Source organism: Hylobates moloch, unplaced genomic scaffold (genome assembly GCF_009828535.3).
Source record: "Hylobates moloch isolate HMO894 unplaced genomic scaffold, HMol_V3 SCAFFOLD_3, whole genome shotgun sequence".
Lineage (NCBI taxonomy): Eukaryota > Metazoa > Chordata > Mammalia > Primates > Hylobatidae > Hylobates > Hylobates moloch.
Genome location: NW_026652278.1, coordinates 104,342,782 through 104,356,531, shown reverse-complemented (window position 1 = coordinate 104,356,531; position 13,750 = coordinate 104,342,782). Strand labels below are relative to the sequence as shown.

At 38.3% G+C, this 13,750-nt stretch overlaps 1 long non-coding RNA gene across 3 annotated transcripts; it reads right to left on the bottom strand.

Moving 5' to 3' along the window:
* Positions 1-5,592: 5,592 nt before the first annotated feature.
* LOC131382965 (uncharacterized) lies at positions 5,593-12,881 on the bottom strand. 3 transcript variants are annotated; one of them, XR_009212599.1, is made up of 5 exons: positions 12,754-12,881; positions 8,933-9,120; positions 7,648-7,751; positions 6,611-6,783; positions 5,593-5,742 (listed from the first exon to the last, which is right to left on the bottom strand). It is a non-coding gene; the product is annotated as an uncharacterized LOC131382965 (long non-coding RNA). The 3 variants fall into 3 exon arrangements; XR_009212601.1 differs by lacking the exon at positions 12,754-12,881 and adding an exon at positions 10,642-10,779; XR_009212600.1 differs by lacking the exon at positions 6,611-6,783.
* Positions 12,882-13,750: the final 869 nt, after the last annotated feature.

Below are 13,750 nucleotides of genomic sequence, written 5' to 3'. Positions count from 1 at the left end.
ACATTTTAACTCAATTAATAAGGGAGTATTCCTACCCCCACGCACTATTAAAAACATGTCTTCTATTTTTAAAATTAGTAGTTGAAGAGCTAATGAAGGAGAAAATTCTTATAAAGATGTATTGTGTAGTCGAATTTGCTGGTAACAATTTTGTTACAAATACATGTCTTAAAGCTAGTTTCTTTATTTTAATAACAATTGTTAGAGTACATAATCCTCTACAGCAGCGACCAGGTATCACTCATTTCTGATTCCACAGTACCCAGCATAGAGCCTGGATCCAGCCCTGTAAGTGCTCAGAGTATATCAAGTCTCTGTTTAAAAGGAAACTATCAGGCATTTGTGCCAATGCTTTTGTTCTTTTGAGTCAAGGACTCTTAATGCCATTCTCATTTTGTGGCCCACTTAAAATGTTTACATTTGCTTTGATGTACTCTGGAAGAGCAGCAGAACTAATTTTGCTCACTGATAGGTGGATGTGTTTGTGGTGGGGATAGTTTTGAAATCACTTGATAATGACAATGAACTGCTGCCAGGGATGGGGGTTTACAGATTGACTGAATTAAAGCAAGCAGTTAACCTTCATGTGTAACAGTGGTAGTGTGTGGGCTGGCAGGATAGATGAGGGTGGTATCACAAGTTGATGTGCTATGAGGAAACTCCTAGACACAGAGAAAGATGCAGACATGAAGCTTTTAGGGCAACTCAACTAATGGGTCTCTTGTTTTGTATTTGTAGTAAAATGAAAAAAAAAAAACTGTAATAAAGCACTTTTCACACCATGTTGTAATTATCTGTTTGAATTTGTCTCCCTTAGTAGTGTGTGAGGTTCACAAAGTTAGGTAACATGTCTAATATTTTTACCCAGTATTTAGTGCCTGACACTTATTAGATCATCAATAATTTATTAAACCAATAAAACAAATGAGTGCAAGCAGAGCCTTCTTATAATGTGTATTGGAAAAACATATGGGTGTGGTTTTACTTATATAATTTTATAAGCATATATTTTATATAATATACATAGATAGGTGTATTTTGTTTTTCGTGCTTAGTAGAATAATGTTCAGTGTGATGGGCAACTTGAACAATTAAATGAAAATAAATTCAAGATTAACTGTCCAAGAGCCTTAAGAGATTTTGAGACTGAGGTAATGAGCCATAAAAGTTTGTAGTCCAGTCTTTCTAGTGGTTTTTGGGATGTTTATGGGCCTATATTTGCTTCCACTCTTTGAAAAAAGAATGGGAAAAATAAACATATTATTCATTGTGAACGACTTCATTAACATAAAGGGGGAATGGACCTTAAAGTCATTTATATATCTTAATGTGATAAAGCTTGAACTATGTTCCATTTTACATATCATGAAAGAAAACAGTTCATGACATCATCACATCAGCTGCTCCCCTCCCCACCACACATGCAAAAAGAGCTAAAGGTTTAGGGCATTGTAAGAGAGTGTAGAAGATCTGACCAGGATACTACTGCTCCTTAACAGCCTTCTTGTTCTTCAATAAGAAGTTAAGCTTGTTTGAGCATATGTCTTTCAGAACCTGAGAATATGGAGTGGACGTATCATAAGAATTTGCCTTATCTCACTTAGGACTTGCAGAGAATAGAGCCCCCATTCTTTACTGCACTAAGACAATGGTTCAGTGGCTTTGGTGCTTTATCTCTTTGTCTTGAGCAAATTTGTTAAGTATTTCCCAAGATGTATTTTCTTATCACATTACATTAGGTAGTTTTTCATTATCAAATAGTTTATTTGGGATTTCATCAAAGTTACAAGTTGCTTATTTTACCCATGTTAGGGATAAGTTGAATGGAATGTTCATAATACACATAGTTGGAATCACAACATATACTTTTTGCTGGAATTGTAAATTACTTTTGCATTTTCAATAAAATGTAAATATTTTATAATAAGCCTGGATGTATATTAAGTTTGGGAATTCAACATGATCACTGTCAGTAATTTACAATTTTCATCGTTATTAAATATGCCAGGCAGCCCAAACTTAATTATTTTGCATAGGAGGGACTACTGTGTGGATTTTGTAATCCAGTTATCTGTAGTTCATAGTTACATAGCTCCCCTATCCACTTACCCATTGAAAAACTAGTTTCTGAGTCCATTTATTGTCCCTAATTATGTCAATGGTCTATATCAATTTTCCAGCAAGACATCAAACAAAGGTAAATAGAGACTCTTCTCTACATCTATTTATTCAAAAGCTTTTGAGAGGGCTATTGAAGGGCTTGTTGGGAAAGGTGGTAATGAATTTAAGAGATTTATTTTAGGAAGCTCATATGCATCCATATTGTCAGCACAAGAACATGTAGTATAACTTACATTTTCAATCATGCTAGCTAGTGCTGTCAGAAACAATGCTGTGTAGTTCTCAACACTATCTGATCTATCTTTACTATGCACAAATACCTCATAACATTTTTCTAGTAAGCCAGAAGATTAATAAGAAAACTGACTCAGAAGGTGATACCAGGCTCTGGCCTAAAGCACGTCATAAGTTTGATTTTTTTTTTTTTCTTGTTGTATTACTATTTTCTTTCTTTTTTTTTTCTGTTTTTTTTTATTAATTTTTTTGCACACAAAAACAATAAACATTTTCTAATAATACATACAAACAAGAAGATGCGTATCAAACATATTAGGAAGGTTGCACATGGGAAGTCGGGGAATAGAAATGGGGGGTGGGAGTTGAAATAAATGAGAGAGGGACTTTATATGGATCAGTGATAATAACTCAATCCTCTATTTGACAAAGAAGAGGGAGAAGGAAGAGGAAGAAAAAGAAAGCGGGATAAAGGATCAGAAAGGGAGGAAAATAGAAAAAATTAGAGTATGACTCCAGGGTAGACCTGTTTTGTTGTCACTGAGTTGGTTGGTTAGTTTGTCTGTTGTATTTTTCATGTTTCGCCATGTTGGCCAGACTGGTCTCGAACTCCTAGCCCGAAGTGATCAACCCGCCTCGCCCCCCAGAGTGCCGGGACCACAGGCGTGAGCCACCACGTCCAGCCCCCACATTGCTTCGCCTCTGCCCGGCCGCCCCGTCCGGGAAGAAGTGAGGAGCGCCTTTGCCCAGCCGCCCCGTCCGGGAAGTGAGGAGCGCCTCTGCCCGGCCGCCCCGTCCGGGAAGAAGTGAGGAGCGCCTCTGCCCCGCCACCCATCGTCTGGGAAGGGAGGAGCGCCTCTGCCCGGCCACCCATCGTCTGGGAAGTGAGGAGCACCTCTGCCCGACCGCCCCATCTGGGAAGTGAGGAGCGCCTCTGCCCGGCCGCCCCGTCCGGGAAGAAGTGAGGAGCGCCTCTGCCCGGGCGCCCCGTCCGGGAAGAAGTGAGGAGCGCCTCTGCCCGGCCACCCATCGTCTGGGAAGTGAGGAGCGCCTCTGCCCAGCCACCTATCGTCTGGGAAGAAGTGAGGAGCGTCTCTGCCTGGCCACCCCGTCTGGGAAGTGAGGAGCGCCTCTGCCCGGCCGCTCCGTCTCGGAGGTCTACCACGGAGGCCATAAGTTTGATTTTGACAAGAAGGTCCGCAGTAGAAATATATTAATACAGCACTGAGTCTTAATGGAGGAAGAAAGAAACTTTGGTCTTTTAAAATGTTCTAAGGTTTTCCTGTTGTAGAATAATGATTTCTGGTCAAATTGAACAAAGTACAGGGGTCTTCCTTGGATGCCAACTTGAACCCCCAGGATATTTTTAAGACACAAGGGACATCGTGAAAGGATCACTTTAACATAACTTCTTTGTCAAGGGTCCATTTAAGAAGGTAAAGTGTGCTATTTTGAGTGGCACATGAAGTGTAACTTCGGCATTACCATGGAAGATAAGTGTGTATAAATGCTACGAATAATTTTATTTTTAAAGTTCTTTATTTTCTTTTGCTCTTGAAAATAAGTTTATCTCAGAAAGAAATAAACTTCCAATGTTCTTGAAAGTTTTAAATTAAATTTTGAAATTTTGTCCAAACAGCAGTCTTAACACCATAATTTTTGTGTTTTTATATTTAATAGTAGTGAACTAGATGGAGGGAATGGAATTACAATTAACCACCACTACCACAGCTTGCCATCCCTCAATTAGCTTTGTGTAAAGGGATACTGCTATTTACCAAATATTTCTATTGGAAACGGAGTCCAAATTATCCTTGATCAAAACTTAATTGGTAAGATTTAAGAAGCAAAAACAAGAATAAAATCCAATTCCCAAATAGAGAATTGATTTCAACTGGAAAGCCAGTATTTTGGGACTTTAAAATGAATTGTGTGTCTGAGGCACTCCTCTCTTTCAATTTGTTGAGCACAGCAGTGTCTGGTGGAAAAAATGTCACCACATCATGTCCATGCCTCCTGTGGTAATCCTTGTGGTAGTCTGAGATGTTCTGCATACTGAGGGTGCATCTATGTCCAGCCTTGCCACAGCCTTAAGCAATGGGTTGTGTTTTATTTCAGAAGACTTGATTCTCCAGTGAACTATTTAATAGCTACTTTGGCACCTAGTACTAAACTAATGTTATTTATTTATCTTTGTGTAGTATTTTAGAGAAGTCATTCTCAAGGTATGGCTCCTGGTCCAGCAGCATCAACATCACCAGGCAACTTGTTAGAATGCAAATTTCTAGGCACCACCCAAGACCTACTGAAGTAGAAACTTTAAAGGTGGGGCACAGCCATCTGTGTTTTAACAAGCCTTCCAGGTAATTCTGAGGCACACTAGAGTTTGACAATACTGCCTTAGAATTTTCAAGGTGCTTTTTTTTTGGTGTCAGGTAGTAGGGTACTGAGTTTGTTTTGCAGAGGAACCTAAGGCTTACAGAAGTCAATTGATGTGCTCAAGCTCAGTCAGATCTAAGTAACAGAATTTGGACTTGAATCATGTTCTTTTTGTTCCAAATCATCCCATTTTTTCCATCCGATACTTGCCACCCTGGCTTGTCAAAATAACTCAAACTACGAGCACGGGGGGTTGGGGAACAGACCCAGGCTCCCGCCACACAATGTCCGGTGGGAATATTGTCTGAGTTTTAGGAGTAACTTGCTTTTTTCTTTTTCTTTTTTTTTTTTTTTGAGACAGTCTTGCTCTGTCGCCCAGGCTGGAGTGCAGTGGCGCGATCTCAGCTCACTGCAAGCTCCACCTTCCGGGTTCACGCCATTCTTCTGCCTCAGCCTCCCAAATAGCTGGGACTACAGGCGCCCGCCACCACGCCCAGCTAAATTTTTTTTCTTTTTTTTAAGTAGAGACGGGGTTTCACTGTGTTGGCCAGGATGGTCTTGATCTCCTGACCTCGTGATTCGCCCACCTCGGCCTCCCAAAGTGCTGGGATTACAGGCATGAGCCACCACACCACACCCGGCTGATAATACATACCTTTTGAAATGTGAAATAATTAATTCCTGTGTTGAAGTACTGAGAATCTGTGACTTTAAAAAAATCAGAGAAGCCCTGTAGAAACTTAGAGAGCCATCCACAAGACTGCCCCCACTTCTGACAACAACTCCACAGATCAGGGCTTCCTAAGACCACATTCAGGTTTGAGAGTTCACTAGAAGGACTCAGAACTCACTGAAAACTGTTTTACTCACATTTACAGTTTATTACAGGGAAAGGATACAGACACAAATCAACCAGGGGAAGAGATGCATGGGGCAGAATCCAAGAAGGTTCCAAACCGGGAGCTTTCAGTTACCCTTCCTCATGGAGTCATGGACAGCGTTGTTTTTCTAAAAAAAAAAAAAAAGGCAATGACATGTGACAATACACAGTGAGTACTGCCATCCAGGGAGTTCACCTGAGCTTTGCGTTCATACTTTTTAGTGGGGCCCAATCATGTAGCTGACTGCCTGAGTGTCTGGCCTTTCGTCTTCAGCCTCTTTGGAGGTGGAGTGGTTACTACATGGCAGAAAGCCTCTATCATAAGTCATGTTGTTAGAATGTCTGGTGTGGCCTAAAGCCCCCAGGTAAGCAAAGCCACTCTTCCTAGAGACCACCTCCCACAGGACAAGGGCAAAGGCCAGACCTCTCTTTGGGTAAGGTTAATTCTTTTATACACACTCTGAAATTCAACTAGCTTAAGTGACTGAATATCTCATCCTTTTCTTTCTCTCACTCCCTGGTAAGGAGGGATGTTGCTTCTGATCATGCAGGGAGTATCACAAAATGTGTGTTTATTGCCTCATCTTAAATAGTTATCACATTTTGATGATAATTTGCGATATTTTATCAGTAAGGAAATGGTGAAGTATGGCAGCTGGGGTTCAGCTTTTCGGCACATGTTCAAATGTGAGTAAGTGTTCTGGCTCTTATGCGGAAATTGGTGGCCCAACAGTCATTAACCCCAGAGCTTCTCTTTGCCTTCCATACATTACACTGGCTTTGCCCTTAAACATCAACATTGCTTCCTTTCCCCCACTTAATGATTATCTCCCACCTTCTCTGCTCTCCCAACCACTGGTTTAATCAACACATATTGATTAGAAAATAATGCATCCAAATAATTTGTATTTTCTTTTTGGTCAAAATGGGCTTGGTTAACAAATTTACTTGAAATTATTAGTGTTGACTTATCAGAATGGAAAAGTTTTGCTTTACCTGGTTTCACTCACTCATTTATTCAGAGTTTATTAATTTCCTGTGATGTATCAGGTACTGATATGCACACAAATATGCATGCATTATATCTCCTCCTTACAGTAGTGAGCTTTGTAAACTTCACATGACCCCTTTTCATTTTCTGCTCTCCACCTTCTCGTTCTGTTAGTCTTCTGGAGTGGGTAGAAGTGATGGGAAGGTGAATGTAAAGACACAAAGAGGTCCCTAAATGATCTGTTCAGCTCCTTTTCAACTACCATTAAGAACTGCTGTTAGAAGTTTACAATATAAAGGAAGAGACAGAGAAAATAATCACAACCTTCCAGGTGAAATACTAATAGAGGTATGTTACTAAATACATTACAATGTTTGACTATTGTTGGAGTTAGAGAAGCAATGTAGAGGAATGGATTCTCTGTTGGATTCCCCAGTAGGTAACAGATTTTCAGGAAAACTAGTTTAAAAGAGAATTGAAAGTGTGTGTGTGGGGGAAGATGTATTCAGTTAGTTTCAAAGCTTACTTTTATTTGTTTTTGGTCCCATGAGTTGATGCTTGTCCAACACAAGTCATAGGTCATATTCATGATTAAATTGATTGATGAGTTACTGATAGGGATGGGTATTCTAACCATGGACTCACATTTAGATTCAAAGGAGAATAAAGTTAAGTAGCTTTACAATAGTAGAAATTTAAAAAATGCTGTCATTAATTATGTAACACCACACAAAGGCATTTTACTGTAAGCAAAAAAATAAGCCTTTTCTTTTTCATTAAAAAGAAATCTATATAGATGTAGCCTGGAGAGGATGAAAGTGTCAGTTTTCACATTTAAGGATTTGTACTTTATGAGCCTTGATATGTTAATGCCTCCTTTGGGGTTCTTGCGGATGAGCACATTGCACAGGTGGCTCGCTGAATTTATAGACACAATAACTGAACTGGAGAAAAAAGAGGCCAGAGCATTTGTGGCACATTGGATACAGCTGGCTTGGCCCCTTAAGAGCCGACATGAGTTGTATGTGACAGAGCCACTTACTGAGTCAGGAGACGCTCCTTTTCCTGGGATCCCGACCTGCTGCTTTTTTCTCTTCCCTCCCTTTAGTATAGACCAAGGCAAGCTCTGAGAGCTGCTTTGTCAAACTGTGAAATGAGGAAATTAATTTATCATAATTTATAATGTTCTGAAGGTCTTTGAAATGAACATCTGTTAAATGCAACTTCTCTTTGTAATGTTCTAAAACTTGGGTGAGTTAAACAATTAAGGGGCTGGGAAACTTGAAAATATTAAAGGGTCTGTCTGAAAAAAGTTTAGGCCAGAGAACTGGCTTTTGTAAATTAAAGTGGTTATTTTATTATCAAATTATAAACACTGCATATACACTTGCCATATTTGTCAGGGTGGGTATTAGGTGTTTGACTGGAATTTCTTCAAGATTATTGGGATAGTCATTGCCAAACATTGTTGAAAATAAAAAAGGAGAATGATTTCTCTGTCTCTGTCTTTCTCTCTCTCCTCTCTCTCTCTCTCGCGCACACACACACACACACACACACACACACACACAATATTAAACTTAAAAGATTCAGAGTTCATTATTAACAAATACTTCTACAGATTCAGGGTGTTCCCCTGCCAGTTTCAACTAATACTGTAGCAAAAATGGAGGCCCTTTTCAGCACCACTATTTCAAGTAAGGGGTATACGTCCTGGAAAGATAGGAAAAGAGAGATGAAAGCATGAGAGAAATGGTAAAAGTTAGAGAGGGTGTGATTTATAAAGCAAGAGTCAATGAGGAATAGGGCATGATAGAGAGAAAAGAGGAAAAAATATTGTTTTCCTTACCTTTGCATATTATTTATGGGCAAGACATTATTTTTAGTTTTTCCTCTATTATTTCCCCCGGGTTCAAATTTGTAGCCAGACTCTGTGCCTTCAGGGGAAGTTGACTTAGAGAGCAAAATGTAGAAGTTATTTGCAAGCCGTCTGTGTTTATGGATTTTGTTTTCTAGAAGCTTGGACACTGAGGAGAGAGGCTGGAGTGCAGGCATTACTTGAGGCTAGGTGGCCCTGGAAGCCATGAGCTCCCCACGGGGAGGTTAAAAGTCCTTAGAAGGGAATGTCTAAGAGGTTGGCCCTGGATGCTGGTCCTGAGCCTCAGGTTTCCAGCCTTAGCCAAGACTCCCTTGTGCCACCTCTGGTACACAGTGGGATTTCAGGGCCTGATGTGAGCTTGGACAAAGGTTATCTCTGTATCAAGCCATTCAGAGAGAAGTCCAGAAGAGGCTTCTTAAAGTACTGGCATTATACTATACTGTATTACCTTTGTAATACCCACATGGAGTAAGGGAAAAAAATTCCCTGCCTTCCCATGGGATGGGGCTCCAACTAGGGTTTGTGGTTTCACATTCTTCTCTGCCTGCTACATTTGCTTTGTGGGCTTGAAGTCTCCTTTTCCAATAACTCTTCTGCATTTCCTTGCTCATCTTACCCATTTCTGTTGTCTCATTTCTAGCAGAGAAAAATATTCACAGATATTGTTATGTATATATGTATGTGTTTAGTTACTTTTAACTTCATCTATTCCCACAAAGGACTTTAGATAATGTAGGAAGTTTGCTTCGGAATATTATCAATATAATAATAATATCCTTTCCACATTGAACAATTGAACATAGGTATAAAGAATTGTGAACCAATGGATTTGAGACAAGAGCTAAATTTAAATTTATCCATTGTTTAAGACAAAAGGCCTATTAAAATCCTAAAAATATACAAAAGGCTGTGGGTTGGCTATTTGATATTTTCATGAGCCTATATAGTGTAGTAGCTAATGAACTTGGGGTCTGGGGTCAGACATACCTGAGATTCAGTTCCAGCTTTTCTTAATTCTAACTGTACAATATTGGGCAAGTTTCTTTATTTTTTTTTTCATCTGATCTACAGGGTTGTTGTGAGGATTGACTGTAAATATGGGTAAAGCATTGAAGAGTGGCCAGCACAGACTTAATGTTTAATAATACTATTTAGTATGCTTGCTACTAAATGGTCCTGCTTTCAAAAATTTAGGATATATACATGTGAGGCAAACAGTTGTTATGCTCATAGCAAGTCATGATCCTGGGTTCCTTTCAGTTAGACTCCTAAGAATCTCTAGCAGAATACAGTATTATTACTGTGTGTACTCAGAAAAATAATCCTATATACACTTCTTTGATATGTTTCTATAATTCAAATTATCTGTTATTTCAGATTGGTATTTCTCTCGCCTACAATGAAAAATGAGATATTTTTATAGAGGAAAAACATATCAACATGACATGTTTTGTTTTGCTTTATCTAAAAGTAGTAGTGAATTGCACTAAATTATTAACATAGTTTTTCTAGTTTTCACTGTTGGTTTTGTGTAGTGTGTGTGTGTTTGCCTGTGTACTGTGCACGTGCACCACATTCATGCACTTAAAGCAACTTGAAGTTATTTAACCTCAATAGTTTAATTGATGTCGAGGTTATCACACTGGCCTCATAAGCACTGTGCTTCATTTAAAGAGCTAGTCAATACAGACTAAATGTACAAAATGACATGAATAGATAAAGCATTTTCAAAGCATTGTGTGCAATACATGGCATGTGCTGATAGAAATCATTTTTCTTAAGGGGTATTCTATAAAGGATAATGCTTACTTGCTCTGCAATTCTTGTTAATTTTTTAAAATATAGCCTTGATTTGAGTAATAAAATAACTTCTACCTATTTCAGATGTTTATTTGACATAGATATTTTACTTGGGAATGTATTATAGCTCATAAAAAGGATTAGCTAAGAATAATTGAACCTGTACAATGAAGTGAGAAATATATACTATTAATTACCTGTTAATTTAATATGATCATATAGTCCACAAATACATAGAATGACTACATTAGTTAGATGGTCCTTCCTCTGTGAATATGGGTGGAAACCTTGGCTGAATTTGTCTGGCAATATTGTCTCTTAATTGACTGGTCTGCATTGGAATGTTTGTTTCCTTACCTAATAATTTAATGCAATTTGTAGAGAATTCTGTTTCTCCTTCTGCAAATGATCAAAGTTCTGTCTTTCAGGTTCTCTTTTTTCATCTTGTTATTTTCCAGATCTAGGCATATACTAGACTGTAACAAGATTTGCTCTGAGGACACATGCTGTCTGTGAAACATCTTCTGCTTCACTCTGGGAAGAATGATTGTATTTCTTTTTTCTTTTCTTTTTTTTTTTTTTTTTGAGACGGAGTCTCGCTCTGTCGCCCAGGCTGGAGTGCAGTGGCGCAGTCTCCGCTCACTGCAAGCTCCGCCTCCCAGGTTCACGCCATTCTCCTGCCTCAGCCTCTCCGAGTAGCTGGGACTACAGGCGCCCGCCACCATGCCCGGCTAATTTTTTGTATTTTTAGTAGAGAAGGGGTTTCACTGTGGTCTCGATCTCCTGACCTCGTGATCCGCCTGCCTCGGCCTCCCAAAGTGCTGGGATTACAAGCGTGAGCCACCGCACCCGGCCAGAATGATTGTATTTCTTTAGCCACAGTTTTGTTTTCTGTCTCAAGGAGTTCACTGCCGAGGTAGAAGGGACTCAGCATGTTCTAGGTCAGGTTTTTACTGAAAAAGATTTTTATGTCTTTTTTGAAAAAGTCATAAAAGGAAAAAGAAAAGAGAATGGATGGTCACAAACTAAATGGTTCAGTTGTGAACGTTGCCTCAAATATTTCCTTAAGGCTCATCAAGAGGAGATTTTTTGGCAGTAGAATGAGTGAGTCAGAAAGGTTAATATCTGGTAGATTTTTAATAGGGTTTTACTAACCTAGATAATACATTATCCTATTAGTAGAAATATCTAATTGCAAAGAATAATTCATTGGTTGGCCTTGCTTACAAAAGGGAGTTTAGTTATTGAGCTAGTAATAGGCTTCTCTGACATCTAAGAATTTATTGCAAACAGCTAAAACTGTATGTACAGACTTGAGTAGAAGGGTAGTCATCTTAGTGTTGTGTGTATTAATAGTAGACAACAGGCTGGGCATGGTGGCTCATGCCTGTAATCCCAGCACTTTGGGAGACGAAGGAGGGTGGTTCACTTGAGGTCAGGAGTTCAAGACCAGTCTGGCCAATATGGTGAAACCCCATCTCTACTAAAAATAAAAATAATAATAATAAAAAAATGGGCTGGGCATGGTGGCAGTGGCTGGACTCCCAGCTACTTGGGAGGCTGAGGCAGGAGAATTGCTTGAACCTGGGAGGCAGAGGTTGCAGTGAGCTGAGATCACGCCATTGCACTCCAGCCTGGGTGACAAGAGCAAGACTCCATCTCAAAAAAAAGAAAAAAAAAAAAAAAAAGTAGACAACGAGAAAAACTAGGTATGCATTAATTCAAAGTTGTTTAAATAAATTATTGTAACAAGCATAATGGAACACTCTGAAGTAATTTTAATTGACTTATTGATATGAAAAGATGTTTTTGATATAGTTTTAATTGGAAAAAAATACAGAATAGTATCGTATTGTAATTTCTATGTTAAAGTTTTAATAAAGTTCCTTAAGTCCTGACAAGATTATGAGTAATTTAAAATTTATTGTATTTGCTTTCTGTATTTTCTAATTATCTGGAATGAACATGTGTTGTGATAAGATACATCAGAATGTTATGCACATAGTCCGGTCTTATTAATCAAATATTTCAATTAATAGAAAATTATAAATTTTATATTGATTAATTTGCATTTTCACTTAACCCCACACTATGAACATTTTTCCATGACAGTAAATATTTATCAAACATTTTTCTAAAGTTGCTTTCTGTTTTATTGCTTAAAGTTACCACAGTTTAACCAAACTCGTATTGATGAACAATATGATTGTTTTAAGGCTGTAATAAAACTACTATTGTATATACCTCTGCTTCCTTGTAGGAGTATTTAATAAGAAAATTTCTAGTAATGGAATTGCTAGACTGGAGAGAATACCAATGTAAAAACACTGTAAATATTGCTGTTAAAAATATTAGAATTTTTTCCTCCAAATATTCCTCTTAAATTTATACTCATACCATCAGGGTATGATTGTTGCCATTTTCCTAGCCCCTCGATACGGTTTGGCTGTGTTCCTACCCAGCGCTTACCTTGAATTGTAATAATCCCCACATGTCAAGGGCAGGACCAGGTGGAGATAATTGAATCATGGAGGCAGTTGCCCCCACGCTGTTCTCGTGATAGTGACTGCGTTCTCGCGAGACCTCATGGTTTTATAAGGGGCTATCCCCTTCACTCAGTACTTATTCTCTCTCCTGCCGCCCTGTGAATGTGAAGGGGTTCCTTCTGGCATGATTGTACGCTTCCTGAGGCCTCTCCAGCCATGCGGGACTGTGAGTCAATTAAACCTCTTTTGTTTATAAATTACCCAGTCTCAGAAATTTCTTCATAGCAGCATGAGAATGGACTAATACGGCCCTCAAAAACACCGTTTATTATCTATAGCTATGCTGTTCAAAATGGAGGCAGTGCCAGTGTGTGACTATTTGAACTAATTACAATTAAATATAATTTAAAAATTAGTTTCTCAGTCTCATTAGTCATACTTCAGGTTGCACAATAACAACCTGTGGCCAGTAGTTACTATAGTAGGCAACATATACAGACTATTTCTATCATTTCAGAAATTTCTATTGCACTGGGCTACGTTGTGCTGTGTAATAGCACAGTTTTAACCCTTGATAATTTGGCAAATGAAAAACATCTTGTCTTAATTTTCATTCTTTTGATTTTTTTCAGCTGAGCATCTTTTTAAACATAATTGTTAACTATGTTAACTTTTTAAACATAATTGTTTTATGTTAACATAATTTTTAACATAAAATTACCTTTTTTTGTCTTTTGCTCATTTATATACTGTGTAGACTTTATAAGATCTTTATATTATGGATATTAACCCTTTATAAATATGTTGCACAGTTTTTCTTATTTACTGTTTATCTTTCAAGTATATTTATAGTGTCTTGCAATATAGAAGTTTATGTGGTCAAACATGCGAAGCTTTTTCTCCGTGGTCTGATTTTAATTTCTATCTAAATAAATCACCACCTAAAGAAGTATAAAAATATTATCTTATATTTCTTTAGT